Here is a 10,069-nt window from a genome sequence, read left to right on the forward strand (position 1 = left end):
AGGTGCATTTCAATGAAATTTATGATGAGTTTCTAACATGATTGGTGGAGAACAGTTCTATAAATAACTCACCTGATTCATTGGAGAGGGAGCTTCTTCTTTCACTAAAGATCCAGAATTCGATTCTGCAAATCCTTTCTTCCACTTCCAACTAATTTATTCAACCTCCATAACTTCATCTGCAACCACCACATAACAGAACACTGCTTCAATCACTCATCAAAGCAAACTCAAAACGAAGACGCAAGCAATTCAGCACAAAAATCACGACTCAGAAATGTAGAAGACGGAGGAAGAAAAATCAAGAAGAAGAAGATCAAGGAAAGGAAAATTTGAGCTCACCTGATTTTAAGCCAATCGTCTTCAAGCTCCGCTTTCGTCGCCAAATCGCTCGTATTTCTCAATCTTCATTGACGTATCGATCTCGATAGGTATTTCTTCCCCTTTTGTTCTTGCATTCATGTGTGAGGAGATTTCGTCTTTGACGACAACTTGGTTCAGTGCCATGAACGCTGTTTCCTGCCATTATTCTTTCTTTCGAAACATGGAGAAGCATTCGCTCGGACCCTTACGCTGATTTTCAATTTTCGCGGTCGTGTTGTTCATGGCGTTTCTGAGTTACGACTCTTCATATCCATTTCATCTAGGTTGGGAGAGCCAGATCTTTGCAACTGAATTGTTCGGGTTGGGCCTTAGGCCCAACAAATTCCAGTTTTGTTTGTTTGTTTTCTATTCGCACCACCATACTCCACGAATCGGGCCAGCGCCCCTTCTGCTCTCTTAGGCCCAACTCCATTTTCTTGTTTTTCGGCTGATAGATTGGGATAGGCCTCAGCTCAGTAGGCCCATCGGAAACCCCTCAACAAACCCGATCTTTGACCTACACCCCCTCCTGAGAAGTCCAATATAATTGCTGGGCTTAATTCTGTTGTTGGGCTAAATTTTGTTGCTGGGCTTAATTTTGTTTGTCTTTTGTTAATTAGCATTTTAGTTTTTGATTAACCATTAGTGAGTTTGATTAGTAATTAGGATTAGACTTAAATACCAATTAATTAGGTTATTAGAATCTTTAGAAACACATTCGTAATTAGGTTAAGAAATTAGAATTTAATCGAATTGATTGATTTTAGAATTTAATTGATTTTTAGAACTTAATTAATTTTTGGAGTTTAATTTATTTTTTTTTAGTTTAATTGATTTAGCTTAATTTCTAACATTAGGATAGTGTTAGGATTCGATTACAATTTAGGCGATTGTTAGATCTTGATTAAAGGGTAATTTATGCTTGTAATCCAACATTTTTGTGAAATGACCTTTTTACCATTTAAGGGTTATTTTGGTATTTTGACCACATAATTGCATGATCCTTTAGGACTAATTCTGACATATAATTTTAGTCAAGTTTTTTACTAACTATTACATGTCCCCTTAGAATAATTTATAATAAATTCTAACCATTAGATTAGGTTTAATCTAGTTCTCAAAATCAAACCAAACCCTCGATTCAAATTGATCAAAAACAATTTTGATCAACTAAATCCTTTGACCTTGTATAATCCCACAATCTAATCGGAGTGACCAAAAGACCCTTGGTCACTTCATAAGACTTTCCCTGTTAGTTGTGGTGCTCGAAGTCTCAAGTCAAATTCTCGATCAAGGCATCCTCAATCATACCAAGCAGTGGAGTATACAAGAATAAATCAAAGGTCAAAACTTGGTAAACACGATTCAAATTGCATGATACGAGCCTTAAGTAATAAGGAATGACGAGACGGAGTTTCTCCTATCCTTGTTTAGAGCGACTTTGCGTACGGGGCATAGACCCTAGCTATTCAAAGCGTTCTCCCTTATTCATAGACTTTAATGCAATACGAATCGAGTAAACTACCAAGTCTTCTTCACGCGAAACAGCATCAGCACAAGGAGCAACAAGGAAGATTCTTCCCCAATAACTTGTCAGTTATGAGAAGTATCATGCGCCATGAGCCTTAAGCAATAAGTAATGATGAGACGGAGTTTCTCCTATCCTTGTCTAGAGTGACTTTACGTACATGGCGTAGGCCTTAGCTATCCAAAGCATTTGCCCATATTCATAGACTTTAGTGTGATTCTCATCAATCAACTTCCAAGTCTCTCTCTTCACAAAATAGCAATACAACAACAAAGACTCTTCTCCAACAACTTGAAAGTTAGGATGAGAATTACATGTCACGAGCCTTAAGTAGTAAAGACGGAATGAGACTGGAGCTTTCCTACCCTCATTTTGGATATCTTTGGGTGCGAGACATTTGGCCTGTTGCTCATCGTATACACCTTTACTCATAGACTTTAGTGCGGTTCTTACCAAATAACTATCAAGTCTCTTCATATCCAATCTATCATCTTCTTTTGCCTCATCGATCATCTTGCTTTCAGCCCTAGTGGGTTAAACTACGAAAGCTTTGATTTCCTTATTGCACTATAAGGATACGTAGGCAGGAGAATTCAGATTCTTCGCGAGCTACTCTATTTATTAATCACGTCATTATTCATTCATCAATCAAGACCATCTTTTTAAGATCAAATATACTTCTCCTTGGACTCCTTCTACATCCTTTTAGGACGATATAGCGGCAATCCACCTCATCAATCAAGAGTTGTTTGGATCATCCCCAAACATTTAATTGATTCTTTTTTGTCTAAGAAGCCAGTTTTCTCTTCGATTCAGAGTATATCTCTTTCCTGGATCTAGGATATTCTTCTTCTTTGATCTCGAACTGTTTGTTCCCCAGTCGGTGATATATTATCCTTGTGCACAACAATACTTTCTCTTGGGCCCTGCATATACCCTTTTAGGACGATATAGTGGCAGTCCATCTTGTGAATCAAGAGTTGTTTGGATCGTACCCAGACATTTAATTCAACTTGTTTTTGGCCTTACCCTATGCGGCAGCCATGCTAGCCAACGTATTGGTAAACACCAGTTTTACTCTTTGGTTCCAAGTTCTTTCCATTTGTGGGTTACTTTGATACCATTCTATTGGTGCAAGTTATACTTCTCATCACTTTCTATCTCTTCCTTTGCTCTCGTGGTTCCACGAACTACAATTGCTCTGATTTTCTCATTGCACGATAAGAATACGTAGGCACGAGGGTGCGAATCCCTAGAGAGCATACTCTTAATTATTTCTTCCACCTTATGGAACCACTCATATCTTTCATGATCCATGATTTACATTCAATCATAAACCGCTTACCATATTGAGACATTATTTCTTTGACACCGAAACACAGTTTTCGTGGAAGTCCATATATACCCTTTTAGGATGATATAGCGGTAGTCCGCATTTGTACCTAGAGTTGTTTGGCTCGATCCCAGACATTTAATTCCTTCTTTTTTGGGCTATGCCATATAGAAACATCCATCCTAGTATACGTATAGGTTAGTGCCAGTTTCCCTCTATGGTACAGATCCCACTTCTCCTATGGATTCTGATGTATATCTGATCTTTGGTTTCAAAGTATACCTACTATAGTAACTTGTTACCAAATATTCATTTCTGTGACTTTGGTCACTTCATTCCGTTCATCTTCATGATGCATTCATTATACTACATTCATTCACTTCATGTGATATATCGGTTATCTTTGAGCCAAATATATCATCCCTTTGTGCTCCATCTTGTACCCCTTTGTGAACCAATAGTTGTTTGTGCTATGAAACCAAACACTTAATTCCTTTGTTTTCTGTTGTTCCAATACAGTGATACCATGCAGTAGGCCCTCACTTATTGGTTCATACTAGTTTAATCTTGGGTTCATATTTCACCCCTTGTTGGGGTTCAAATCAGATAATCCTTTGGTTTAGACCATACCTTGATCAGAATTCTTTTCATCTCCCACCACTAGTTCTTTGAACTACGAAGCTCTGAATTCCTTATTGCATTATGAGGATACGTATGCATGAGGGCCATAATCCTCACCGAGCACTTTATCTATTTCATTCTTTTTCCGTCATTCTTTGGCGAGTAACCTTAGATATAACACCTATTCGAGTGAGAACAATCAAAATGGTTCCCATGGAATACCATGTATGTTTGGGGTGCTAATACCTTCCCCTTACATAACCGACTTCCTTACCCAACATATCTCTTACCCCCGGGTTTTATCAGTGTTTTCCCTTTCCTTTGGGAATAAATAAAGTTCGATGGCGACTATGTTGTATGTTCGAGCGTACGATGTGTTTGGGTATATTTCTGCTAGCTTCAGCTGGCGACTCTGCTAGGGATGCTTCATTGCTTGGAGTACTTCCTAGTCGCTAAAAGGAGTCAAGCCTAGTTTTGGTTTTTCCTCGCTAGTTTTAGGTGTTTATCTTTATGCCTTAATCTCTTTACATTATTCTCCATTTATCTTATTATTATTATTATTATTATTATTATTATTATTATTATTATTATTATTATTATTATATTCTCACACTCTGGATATCTGTATATGTTGTTGTTGGGTTGGGGTGACGATACATAAGAGATAAGCTCTATACTCGAGCTTGAGTACAAACACAGGATAGTAACATGACTAGAGTCGTCTTTGACCTCTGTGAAGTTATTCCGCGATTATGGTTGACACGAGACATTACACCTAGAGTAGATCCTTTTGGGAGCATCATTGTCTGACGAGTCATTTGTCTAAGACAATGGTATCTCAAAATGGGTTGTTGACTCTAGGGACCTTTTAGGATCACCCTTTGAGGATAGTACATACCTATGAGGGGGTATGGGTTTTTCATAGGAAACCAAGACCCTTCATACCCGTTTTCTTGTGTATACGTCGGACCTTTGAACTTGCAACAAACATAATATACAGTTTATCCAGAATATGCTAGAATTCTAATTATGTGATATCTTACCATCATTGCATCATATAACATCATTGCATCATAATGTTAATTTTTCTTATTACATCTACATTTTTTAGGGACCTACAATTGTCAGTTGCTACTGTCGACTAAGTTATGGAAAAGACAGATAGAAGAGACATGTATCAATACAAGTTAAGAGACTCCAAGTTTGATGAACTGAGGAAGCTCGGTGAATTTCTGGTTGAAGATTACAGAGTAGCCTTCAAGAAAGCTTATGGTAACCTGTTGGGAGTCCTAGATACTAGAGAAGATGCAAGATTTATATTCACATTTGCACAGTTCTACGACCCTACATTACACTATTTCACATTTCAGGACTATTTTCTAGCTCCCATGCTGGAAGAATTTGCTCACTTGCTCCAGTTGTCGGTTAAGAACCAAGCGCCTTACATGAATGAAGATAACTTCCCAGATTCCGCCGAGATAGCACAAGCATTGAACATGAAGAAGGATCTGATTAAGTCCAGCCTCCGAGTTAAGGGTAATACTCAGGGCCTTCCGTTCAAGTTCTTGTTCGAGAAAGCTATTGTGTTTGCCAATAGTGGGAGTTGGAACACCTTCTATGCCAGATTTGAATTACACCGCACATGCAAATTGGGCAGAATAAGAGAAGAAAGGTAGGGGAAGCCTTGAAGGGAACTTATGAGACCCTTGCAACCAAGAAGAAACAATTAGCTAAAGCCCAATACTGCACATGCAAATTTGAGATTGATTACCAAAACCAGCTCAAGAATCTGCAAAACCAATTAGAGAAGTGCTAGAAGGAGTTGAAAGAAGAGTGAAGTCGTGCCAAGAAGCTAGAAGTAACTCTTTCGCAACACCACTTGATAAAAGGTTTAAGGAGATTCGAGAACTGAAAGATCAAGCACATCGGAGTTTGGAAGATAGGAACCAGCTGAAAGATGAAGCTACTCAGTGGGAGACCCACAACCATCACTTGCAGGTCCTCTTGGATCAGAAGGAGGCGTTTGTGCAAGATATTTTAAGCGGGCCTAATCATTCCTTATTGCACAACCTTATCAAGGATGCTCAGTATTAGACTGGCAGACATGCACGCCTTGCCAAATTTGTTGACCATGCCCTTGAGGACCTTCTCGGATTTCTGAAGAAAGCATATGCTGACATGTTCCCTCACAACACTCCATGGGTTGTTTTTCATTTTGTATTAGTGTGTAGGATTGTATTTGAAAGGATCAAGGATGATCTTCTTGTAGTTCATTAAACAAATTTCGAGTTGTAATAGTTTGTATTGTTAATCTTCAAATGAATAAAAGAGATTTTTGTTGAAATACTTATGTTGTCTTATTCCTACTCACTGTATGACTATATATGCACACTGACACACTAGCACCCTAGAAATATTTTTCTTTTTTGCTTACATGCATCTATACATTCATGCATTCATTAGATTTTGCTAACAAGAAAACAAAATGCTTACCATCTCCATCTTTCCACAACAAATATGACGACTCGGCATCGCTACTATAGTCATGCAAACAAATCAAGGATCATGGCTGATTACGAATCTGATAACGCTGCTGTCAGGGAATCTCCCGCCCTGGTTCAAGGTGAGATGAACCTCTTCAGGGGAAACATGGAGACCATCTTGGAGATTCTCCAAACTCATAGGGATTATACCTCTTCCAACCCTGCTGCTGTGAACGTCACCCATGCTGCTGGGGTGACCAATGCTACTGCTGATGTTGTTGTTGCCATCAAAACTCCTGTGGAGACCGTAGCACCAACTACTGTCAATAGTCAGTTGGTTCCTTCTTCTATGAATAAGCTTGATGCTACCTATCCCTAGGGGACGCCCCCAAACTTTGCAACACAATTTGCAAATCGGGGTGCCTTTATCCCACATCAAGCTCTTGTTGCCCCTAATGTTGCCGGTAATGTTGTCTTCCAAAATAGGGTATGCCCACGATTCAGACTCCTTCCATGGTTGATGTTGCCAACCTCGGAGACAACCAAGGTCAGTTTCCTACTGAAACTCTTGACAATGAAGATGAATACCGAGGCCCACGCCTCTACTTTCAGGTTCCATCCCAAGCTACTCAACCCGCAAACATGAACCAATTTCAAGTTTCCCCGTTTGTTTACCCTAGGGAAACTTTTGTGCCAATCTTGACCTATGCACCTACCAACCATGCACTTAAGTATGTACAGACTAGGCACACCAGGCTCTTAATACTCAAGCTGGAGAGAAGTTCTCTCACATGGTGCATGGTGCTTCTCAAACAGTGCCTCCCGGTTTCTCTTATCCGCTGTAGATGATGTTTGATCCTCAAAGTGAGCTTGTCCAGGCGATGGCTCCAGACACCTCTCGGCCAGCCAGTCAGGTCATCATCCCCTCTGCTAGCCGGTCCGGTTGGCAGATTACCAATTGTTAGACAACAGAATAAGGGCTATCGAAGGTTTCTCTACCTTCGGCATTGATGTATGAGATCTTTGTTTGGTTCCAAACGTGGCGCTTCCACAGAAGTTCAAGGTGCCAGACCTACCGAAGTATAAAGGGCTAAGTTATCCTCGAAGTCACATTATGATGTACTGCAGAAAGATGGCATCGTACATTGATAACAATGATCTGCTAATCCACTACTTCCAAGATAGTCTGTCATGGGCTTCTTTGGACTTGTATATGGGTTTATAGCACACTAAGATTAGATCCTGGGGGGATTTATCCTAAGTGTTCCTAAAGCAATACAAGTACAACCTCGATATGGCACCGACAAGGTTGCAACTATAGAATCGGGCACAAAAATCTAGCGAGACTTTTAAGGAGTATGCTCAACGTTGGCGTGACATGGCTTCTAGGGTTAGACCGACTTTGTCAGATAATGAACTAGTCGACATCTTCATGGGTATGCTTCAGGGGCTGTATTTTGAGAAAATGATCGACAATTCCTCTACTAATTTCGCAAATATGGTAACTATTGGTGAACGTGTTGAGAACAAGATGAAATATGGAAAGATCGTAGGTACCGTCGCTCAGCAAACTACGAATAAGAAGCCGCATCAGGGCTTTACGAAAAAGAAAGAAGGGGAGACAAGTGTTGTGATGGCAAGTGTCCACCCCCAGTATCAGTTTCCAATGGCTCTCATGCCATATTATATGTATCCTTATATTGTCAATGCTCAATATAAACAACCTCCATGTCAGTATCAACCACATAACTACAATCAACAACCATCGCCGACTCAAAATAATCAGAATCAATATAACACTCGTGACAATAGAGGCCAGGGCCGAGGCCAGAACAACAGGAATAACTTTTGTAAACGTCCTCATCTTGATTAGATCCTGGTACCGTATGTTGAATTGGTGCCATATTTGATTCATGTAGGGGCTATTGTACTAAGGGAAATCCCACCAGCCTCTCCTCCCTATCATCGTAAGCACAATCCTAATGCCTTGTGCGCCTTCCATGTCGGGTATATAGGACACTCTACAGAGAACTGTTGGACCCTCAAAAATAAAATCCAAGACTTGATTAATCAGAAGGTTTTATCTTTCTCAGAAGAAAAGCCTAATGTGAAAACGAACCCTCTGCCTAATTACGGTGGCTCAGTAGTCAGTATTGTTATTAAAGAGGAAACCACATAATCTGTAAAGAGGGATGACAATGTGAAGACTCCGATATCAGTTGTGTTGAAGAAGCTTGAACAGTTTAGGTTTCTAGTAGGTATACACGAAGATTGTGTTGTGTGTGAATTTGATCCTGACTGTTGCACGAGTTGAAGGGATATGTGCAAGAGCTGATGAATCAATGGCTGATATAGTTCTCTAGAGCTAAGGCAGTTAAGGAGATTGTAGTGATCGAGCCTATAACTACCGTATATAGGAAGAAGAAGGTTGAAGCTCCTCCCAAGAGGATTTAATCGATCCATATCTGTGTTCCTAGTCTGTTTCTGTATCAGAATGCCAAGGCGGTTCCTTGGAAGTATGAAACGACAATGTACATGGGAGGAAAAGAGATTCACATTCCTGACTCTGAAATCGTTAATATAGCTGGAACGGGAGGCATGACTCGTAGCGGCCGTGTATTCGCTCCAAAATACACTCCGAAGGTGTCTCAATCACCTATAGTTATCCCGCCTAAGGAGAAGGTCCTTCCCACTCCTCCTCTACATGCAGGGGCATCTGTACCTGTCACTCCGAACATGAAAATTGTTTTAGTGCCAACAAAGGTTATTGTCGATAAGATTGCAAAATTTGAAACGTATAAAGGTAAAGGGTCGATGGTTGAAGATGAACACATTGAAGATCACAAGAAGAGCATCACTTTTGAGGAGGGCCAAGAATTCCTCAAATTAATCAAGAAGAGTGACTTCAAGATCGTCGATCAGTTGGGTTAGACTCCTTCCAAAATCTCCATTTCGTCTTTACTTCTGAGTTTTGAGGCTGATTGTAAAGCATTATTGAAAGTCCCGAATACTGCTCATGTGATGCAGAATATCACGATCGATCAATTTGACGACGGGGTTGCGAATAGCACTACCAGCGGGTACTTGGGATTTAATGAAGCAAAGTTACCTCCTGAGGGAAATACTCACAATAAAGCACTACATATTTCAGTCATGTATACAGACTCTCTTCTATCTCGAGTCCCCGTCGATATTGTTTCTTCACTTAATGTAATGCCAATGGCTACATTAAGTTAATTACAGTTCAAGGGCCCCGAGATAAGGACTAGCACACTGATTGTTCGAGCTTTTGATGGCTCCCGAAGCCAGGTCATTGGGGAAGTGGATATACCCATTTGCGTTGGACCTCACCAATTCAGTATCACCTTTCAAGTTATGGATATCAATGCGGCCTACAGTTGTCTGTTGGGTAGACCGTGGATTCATGTTGTTGGGGCAGTCACTTCTACATTGCACCAGAGGTTGAAATTCTTGGTTTACGATAAGTTGGTAATTGTATGTAGTGAAGAAGACCTGCTGGTTAGTCAACTTTCTTCGTTTAGATATGTCAAGACAGATGAAGGGGTCGTCGAGATTCCGCTCCACTGTTTAGAATTTGAAGAGGTCAATTTAGCTACCGACAATCATGATCAGTCGTCTGCTACCATCCTGTCTTCAGTCAGAAGTGCCAAGCAGACTCTGGAGAAAGGGTCATTATCCAGTTGGGGTAAAGTTGTCAATATGGCAGAGAAGTGTGACAGA

General features: G+C 40.2%; 1 protein-coding gene across 1 annotated transcript in view; it reads right to left on the bottom strand.

The window, feature by feature from the left end:
- The window catches only part of LOC127137070 (uncharacterized), a 30,585-nt gene extending 29,909 nt beyond the window's left edge, over positions 1–676 (bottom strand). Inside the window, exons 1-2 of the mRNA XM_051063564.1 lie at positions 343–676; positions 73–179 (exon numbers count right to left, since the gene is read on the bottom strand). The gene's annotated coding sequence lies outside the window, so the exon portion shown is untranslated. The remainder of the gene's footprint in view (positions 1–72; positions 180–342) is intronic.
- Between the last annotated feature and the right edge of the window lie 9,393 nt (positions 677–10,069).

This window comes from Lathyrus oleraceus, chromosome 4 (assembly GCF_024323335.1).
Source record: "Lathyrus oleraceus cultivar Zhongwan6 chromosome 4, CAAS_Psat_ZW6_1.0, whole genome shotgun sequence".
Classification (NCBI taxonomy): Eukaryota; Viridiplantae; Streptophyta; class Magnoliopsida; order Fabales; family Fabaceae; genus Lathyrus; species Lathyrus oleraceus.